Below are 8,570 nucleotides of genomic sequence, written 5' to 3'. Positions count from 1 at the left end.
TATCTTTATCAGTTATAATTGTATTAATAAAAGTCATTGCTATTTAATAAAGTGACAAATTGTAATTTTGGAGTTTGGGGTCATTTAATTAGGCAGCAATATCTGCTTTTCCAACAAGGTAATCATGTTTGATATCTACCAATTATGGAAAAGCTCTTAACTGCCTAATCTGTTATCCACATCTAAAGACAATGGAAAGGATTGATTTGGACCACTATAAAAGCAGCAACAACTAGAGCCCATTTGCAGGAGCATCTGATATTTCCCTTTTGGAGTCATTTCACTAAACCAAGGGACAAAGATGAAGTGGTTGCTCATTGCACTCACTTCCATTCAGCTCTCTGAATGTTTAATCAGGTAAGAATCTATGATCGGAGTCTTGGTTCTGAAGTTAGATATGATATGACTGTTTCCTCACAGATGGAAGATGATAATGCCATCAAAATGTTTTGAGTTTGCCTTGAACATTTCAATTCTAAATCTCTCATCTGCCACGAGGAACAGAGGAACAGGAATAGGCCATTGAGCCCCTCCAGCTTGTTCTGTCAGTCACTGAGATCACGGATGATCCTCTGACCTAACTCCATATTTTTACCTATATCTCTTAATACTTTTGGATAACAAAACTCTCTTAATCTCAGGTTTAAAATTTACAATTGACCTAGCACCAATTGCCACTTGTAGAAAAGAGTTCCAATTTTCTACCCTTTGTGTGTAGAAGTGGTTCTTAATTTCACTCCTAAAAGGTTTGACTCCAATGTTTAGATTAGCCCCTTTGTCCTTGACTCTCCAAACAGCAGAAATAGTTTCTCCCTATCTAACCTGTCTGTTCTCCTTAATATCTTGAAAACTTTGATCAAATTGCCTCTTAATCTTTTAAATTCTAGGTAATACAACCCTGGTTTGTGTAATGTCTCCTTAGCCCTTGGAATGCAGGTATCATTCTGGTAAATCTATGCTGTACTCCCTCCAAGGCTAATATATTCTTCCATAGGTGTGGTACCTATAGTACTCCAGGTGTGGCCTAACCAGGGATTTGTATAACTGAAGCATGGTTTGTACCTCCATGTATTCTAGTCCTCTAGATATAAAGGTCAGCATGCCATTAGCCTTTCTGATTATTTTCTGTACCTGCTCATGACAAGTTCTTTATATTAACAATGCCTGTGAGCTTAATGTGCTGATTTGCCTTTGTGCCCAATCTACCTGTCAATTTCCCGGTTACATATTATAAAATGTCAATGAAAGATCAGAAAATTGGATGAGCAGTCTTCCATTAGCTTTTCCCTTAGTCCCTCATGCCTGGGGTGTTGCAGCCAACTGCATTTTGTGTACTAGATAGCATACACTCTTTTCATATTGTAGGCTCAATAAGGCCCCAGGACACACGAGAATTACTTAGAATACCTATTATATTTGAGAAGATGCAAGTGGGCTTTTGCCATCAAAGTCCATTTTGAGTAGGTGGAAGGAACGTTCCCTGTGTAATTGGGCTCCTAAAGATCAATAGGATTGATTTTCTTTCTGCAACATTATAGTTTTTTGCATTTCTAATAGATTGGCCAACATTGATGAAATTTGTCATGGGTATGGAATATTTTTGTGTGGGGGACAATTTTGATGTAATTATTATGAGAAGTTTTTTTTACCAATATCCACAGGAAAAGCCTGAATATAACAGACATTAAGTGAAGTGTCTATAGAACTTTAGCTGAACATGAACTGGAGAGAAAAAGGAGATTCAATGATAAATACTACATTCTGGAAAGGAAAGAAAAATCCCTTCTCATTGCTGCACAAACAATCAGCATGCATCTCAATCCATGAAGCTGTTATTTAAACAGAAACTGTCAGATATTGATAATACCATTTTGGAAATAGTTGTGCTTATTATGGCCTAATCCTTCTCCTAATCTGTATGTTCTTTTGTGTGTATCCCTTCTCACATTAATCTCTGTTTTGTGTATATGCCACTTTTGTTTATGAAACTGAACATAGCCTGTGTGCATGACACTGTAAGGTGTAGAGAAAAATGTAGAAGGACATATTTGCCCAAGTGTTAACCCACTTTCACTCCTATCATTGCAGAGTGAAACTATTTAAGGGTAAATCTGTACGCAATATCTTGGTGGAACGTGGTTTACTCAAGGATTTCCTGAAGAAACACCCATACAATCCCCTTTCCAAATTCCGTGGACCATCCCAGCAGGACTCATCAGGGTCAACAGAGCCACTATTGAACTACCTGGATGTAAGTAATCTGTAGTGTTTTTAAGGAAGAGCAGCAAATAGAATAGAAATGGTCATCCTGATTGATTTGATTGCATTCTGCCCTTCATTAACCCTGCCACCGGTATCTGAAATCTAAAAGTATAGCAAATATTGCTGGCAATCATTTTGCAATAGATATATTTTAGCACAGCGCTAAGAGAGTGTATCATTGAAACTGAAAATAGCCCCTTGCCATTCCTACATATTTTACTAAATGCTGATTTGCTCCCATTCCTCATTACGTGAACAAGTGGAATATTTGCCAAAAGTAGCCCTGTCGCCTTTAGAAATCTTTGTTAAGCATTTGGAAAACTACTTTGTTTTAATTAAACTGCGGGGGCAGTAAAATTGTAAAACGGACGCAAAATTCGTTCCCATTATGGTTGGGTTAAACGCACTTCCTAAACTTAGCTTTTAGAAAACTCAGTGCTCAAACACATCGGATCTGTAACACATCTCTACTGTACTTTGTCTGAGAACCAGATCCATTTCTAATTTCACATCTTCCTTTTAATTTCCTGACAGCTGTCATACTACGGAACAATCAGCATCGGGACTCCACCTCAGAGTTTCCTTGTCGTTTTTGATACTGGCTCTTCAAACCTTTGGGTCCCATCGGGTTACTGCTCTAGTCCAGCATGTCGTAAGTAAATCTAGACCATAGAAGGAATTCTCATAATGGCATATTTTGGTACACAGAACCTTGGAGGTGATGCAGTTAATTCTTTTCAACTCCAATTTGCTTCATTATGATTTTATAATGCAATTGTTAAGCACTAAATTCCCATTTAGATTCGCTGTTGTGTAATTCAAATAATTGGTTTCTTCAATTTCTTTAGCCTTTTGAACATCAGGAATAGTTTTTATCCAAAAGAAGGTGGGAGCTGGGTTGATTCAGGATCCAACTTTGTATGTTATAGCTTAGATCTCCAGGTCAGTAATCTAAAGCAGGAAGTCCTGTGCCTCTTATTTTCCAAGCACATTGTGGTCATGACCTACTACTGGCTGAGTCATCGATGTTACAACCAACCAATGAAATATTAGAAGGATGTAAATAATTTCCACAGATCATCAAGTTTTTATTTCCAAATGAATGAAACTGGGTAAACAAAACGGTTGCTATATGAGAACTACCTCCTGAATTGACCTGGACCTGGCAGACCTGAGTTATACTGTCTGCCCACTATTAGTGTTGAAGCAGGGAGGGGGGAATGGGCTATTATGGTAATCCCGTAGTTTTATAGTCACCATTACTAATACTCGCTTTTTGTTCCATCAGGATGACCTACTGTAAAATATTTAAACAGTTTTCTTTTCAATTAGGTATCCAACATTGATATCACCCACCAAGAATTTGGTTTAAGCATCACTGAGCCTGGCAGCTTTCTTTATTATGCTGAATTTGATGGAATTCTGGGATTGGGATATGCAGATTATGCCGTTGCAGGTGCCACAACTGTTTTCGAAAACACGATGTCTGAGCATCTGCTGGAGCAAATTATGTTTGCTTTTTATCTGACCAGGTGAAGTATAATGTTCACGACCCCCAAATTAATTTCTTCATAACAAAGACCCAACAAAATCTATACAATCATTGCCTTTGCTTTCCATTTTCTCTTTATCAACACCATTAATGTTATCAGCTGGATTTTTCTCTGGCATAATTCTGTAGGTGACACAGTGTTGGGAAATTAAGCAAGATAAGGATTGGAGGCCGGCAGTCAGATCACCATCCCCATCTGCACCAGAGCAAAGTGTCTTCCAGCTACCCCTGCCCCATCTGACACAGGGTCTTAGTCACTTGACTGTTGACCACTCAATGCATTTAAATGATGGTAGGGGACAGAGTGAGGGAAACCAGCCAATTTCCCTCTGTTCTACTTTAGGTATGGCCAACCTCAACCTGGAATCCAGGATATGGCAGCAATACATCATGCAGCAGAAGTAGGATGCAACTAATAACTCTGTTAGGAGTGCAAAGGCTAGCAGTGGTCATCTCTACATCCCTTTAGGCTCCTTGCTTTTCCTGGAGGTCCCACAGCCCATGAAAAGCCTCTCTTCCATAAAAAAATTATTTTATGTCTTTGAATTTCTTTTCCCCTTTAAGAATCCTCTTCTGTTCTGTTCCAGATTTCCCACCTGCCATGCACCAACAGTCATTCTGGGAGTCCATCCTGCCAACTTAGGCAGTGAACCTGCCCTAGCATTGATTCCAGCCCTGTAGACTTCAATGAACAGAATCGTAGAATTAGGCTGCACAGAAAGAGACCAACGGCCCATTGTGCTTGTGCAGGCTCTTTCAGGGAACAATCCAATTAGCCCCATTCCTTTGCCATTTCCCCATAACCCAGTACTTTTTTTTCCCTTTTTAAGTATGAGTCCAATGCCCTTTTGCAAGTTACAACTGAATCTCTTTCCTTCTGCTCAGGCAGTTCATTCACAATCACAACAAACAAAACCTGATTAGATCACAATGTAAATATTTAAAACCATGGGGATTTACACTCTTCTGTTGTAGGATTTAGCTACATCCTACTGTATAGTTTTTATATTCTCTAGGATTTACAGTGTGATTTCCAGCATCTTCACAGCTACTTTCAAACACATTTTTGACCAGAGGCCATTCTGATATGATCTTTAAAAGGTGACAGAAATTGTAAACCTGCACACTTCCCAATTTAATTTCTTTTCACTTTTGATTTACAGACAGGATGGTGAGTCAGGAAGTGAAGTTGTATTTGGTGGATTTGATCCAAACCATTACACAGGTAACATCAACTGGGTTCCTGTCACTGTGGAAGAATACTGGCAAATCCTTGTGGACAGGTAAGTAAGTGAACATTAAAAAATTCTTATGTTCTAGAATAGAATTAAACTGCAAAGATGTTCTTTGTGCTAAGATCATTCATAATGATAAACAGATTAAGTGTTACACAGCATTTACTGGGCAGTTTAACATGATAGCATGTTAAAGAAAAATATTAGGGATTAGATGGGAAATGCATAATTCAGAGTTATTCAAATTCAGATCAAGAAAAGATCATTTAACCTTCAATTGTGCTCCATTGTACTCTCATGGACTTCCACCCCATACCTCCTGATGATTCTCTACATCTTCTTCCAAATCTACCAGATTAGAAGATCACACAGCATGATCAATATCTCTATAACCCTCAACCCCTACTCAACTGACATTGATCCAGCTCCTTATAATGACACCATCCCCTATTCATGTTGGGGTTGCTGAAATGCAAGCCAACGGCAACTGCATTGGTGGAGCACTTTTCACTTATTGGAACAACCAATGGCACTATGAAGATTGAACAGTGGATGGAGCAGTTATTTAGGGAGTGATTAGAGGGAGGTAACTAAAAGCACAGTTAAGGAATTGACTTTTGAGGATGAAGAACGTTTTGAAATAGAATTTTCAACAAAAAAAAGCTATCATGACTCTGGCACCATCAGCAAGTATAAGATGCACAGTAAATGGGAGATAAAGCGGACAGTGCATGCTGTTAGTGTTGGAGGAGATCACAATGATACAGTTAGGCAAGGCGGTGGAGGGACTTGAGCATCAAGAGGGAAACTTTGAAGCCAATACACTGGATGACTTAGAGTCAAATGCAAACCAAAAAAGTGAGAATCAAAATACACAAACCAGGCAAAAGATTGCAAGACAAATAATATTTTAGAGTTGAGAGAATAATAAAAGTAGAACAGCTTATTAATAGATTCAAAAGCTCAATCAAAGTGTTATATTGTATATTTACTGAAAGTATAATGGCCAAATTCAATTTGGAAACCGTCTTGATAACCGATGCATACATTCACATACATTAATCTCCATAAACCGTTGGCATTTAAATTTCTGAAAATGGTCACGTAATCATGAATGTCCTTTTCCTCCCTAGTGTGAAGGTTAATGGCCAGGTAGTGGCTTGTGAAAGCGGTTGTCAGGCCATTGTCGATACTGGCACCTCTCTGATTATTGGCCCTGTCTCACCGATCCAGAGAATTCAGCACGAGATTGGTGCAGAAGCACAACTTTATTCTGTGGTAACCTGCATTGTATTTTATCACAAGAAGGAGATGATTTCATCTTAAATCTTAAACGACACAAGGTCTTAAATACATTGTGCAGTTTTGGTCTCCTTATTTTAGGAAAGATGTAAATGCATTGGAGGCGGTTCAGAGTAGGTTTACTAGATTAATACCTATAATGAGCAGGTTGTCTTATGAGGAAAGATTGGACAGACTGGGCTTGTTTCCATTGGAGTTTAGAAGAATGAGGGGTGACTTGATTGAAGTATACAAGACCCTGAATGGTCTTGACAAGGTGGATGTGGAAAGAATGTTCCCTCTTGTGAGTGAGCCCAGAACTAGGGGTCATTGTTTTAAAATTGGGGGAATTGGAGAAAAAAAATTTCTCTCAGAGGGTTTTGCAACTTTGGACCTCTCTGTCTCAGAAGATGGTGGAGGCGGGGTCATTGAATATTTTTAAGGCAAGGATAGATAGATTCTTGTTAGGCAAGGGAATCAAAGGTTATCAGGAGTAGATGGGAATGTGGAATTCGAAACACAAGCTGATCTGCCATGATCTTATTGAATGGTGGAGCAGGCTCAAGGGATGAATGGACTAGTCCTGCTCCCATTTCTTATGTTCCCTAAATTAAAAGAGGCTCAGATGCATTCATTACAATAGTTTACACTTATGCTAAAATTAAGGAAAGGCTCAGAGCAAACTGATAGTCAAGAATTCATTTTAAATATAAATGAGACCTGTGGTCCCAGATAATACCACTGTTAACCTCTTGTTTCTCTGTTCTACAGCTTGGTGTGAACTGTCGTAACCTGCCCACCATGCCCTATGTGACGTTCACCATCAATGGAATTGACTACCACCTTTCTCCTGACCAATATGTTCTCCAGGTATGCTTTAAACCTTAGGCTGCCAGAATCTCCACAGCTTTGTTCATCATCTCAGCGTGTCTGATATTTGTAAAGCTTTCAGTTCAATGGCTGTACCTCATTTATATGTTTATTTACATGGAACTTTTATTCATTATTTCTTCCACTCCACTTTATTTCATCAACTTTAGTTGAAGTACAACTGCACAATTAGCAGAATGACTTCCCTCTGTTCTGTGAGACTCTGTTCCTTTAAATACAGTTCTGTGGCTACCTGCTGACCCTAGTACATGCTCAAATGGTTCTTGCTTAAACTGTGAGTCAGGACCGCACGTTTTGTTGAGTTATTCAACAGTGTACCACACTTTAGGCCAACTCTGTCTTTACCCATTTGCACACATTCCAGCGCAGTAATCAGGAGTGGGGGCTCAGGCTGATTGGTCGTCCACTCATAACATGTGGCAGTTCCGGCTGAATCATTTTCCCCAAATCAATAGCACACATGCCCTGAGAATGAAAGTCTCTGCCCGTTCTTCTTCAAATAGGGTTCTCACCCACATCACTCCTTGAGACAGCACCACCAACAAAAAGGTGAACTGTTAATTCATCCAATCGCCAAACATGCATTCTAATTGCATGAAAGTTTCTGCTGTATTTGCCATTTGGCACTTTAGCTTCAAAGTAATTCATTGTGCAAAGTTCTTTTTGCTTTCTAAGAAATGTCAGGGTGTTCTGGTCATCATGAAGTTTGGGGCAAATGCTTCTTCTCCTGCCTGTTAATGTAGTATGTTTGTATGTAATATAGTTTGTCATAAAAGCAAGTGCATTCTTATAAGCCAACAAATGTAGGGAAATCTATTGATTTGTTCTTCATTGCTTTACTTGCAGAACAATTACAATGGCTACAAATATTGTGAAAGTGGATTTAGCACGTTGGCTCTTTCTGATTCTGAAGACCTCTGGATTCTTGGAGATGTCTTCATTGGAGTCTACTAATCCATTTTTGATCGAGCAAATAACCGAATGGGCTTTGCCCGGGCTGTCTAATTTGTTCATTCATGGCTTTGTTTAAATTGCTTCCTCGACCTCTCCCCGATTCACATTTACAAATCTTCCCGACATTCCTCACAATTCCCAAATGCAACAGGCATCATGGTGGTACCAATGATTTCAAACAATGTTAATAATTTACACAGATGAAGAAGGTATTTGATTTTAAACCAAGCAACATGCAGGCTGCCTGTTTGGCTCTGAATCTATTTAGTGTTGTACTTTGCAAAATATTATTGGAAAAAATTAATGGACAATATTAAAATATAAATATAAAAGTATCAAAAATGCATTAATAGCTCTGATCTCTTACTTTGCTATGAGCACTGGAGGTGACTGAG

At 38.8% G+C, this 8,570-nt stretch overlaps 1 pseudogene; it reads left to right on the top strand.

Moving 5' to 3' along the window:
* Window positions 1-301: 301 nt before the first annotated feature.
* LOC121281996 lies at window positions 302-8,226 on the top strand (annotated as a pseudogene).
* Window positions 8,227-8,570: the final 344 nt, after the last annotated feature.

The sequence above is a fragment of the Carcharodon carcharias genome, chromosome 9 (assembly GCF_017639515.1).
Source record: "Carcharodon carcharias isolate sCarCar2 chromosome 9, sCarCar2.pri, whole genome shotgun sequence".
In the NCBI taxonomy this organism is placed as follows: domain Eukaryota; kingdom Metazoa; phylum Chordata; class Chondrichthyes; order Lamniformes; family Lamnidae; genus Carcharodon; species Carcharodon carcharias.
The sequence above is the reverse complement of the archived record's forward strand: the minus strand, read 5'-3'. Positions and strand labels throughout refer to the sequence as shown.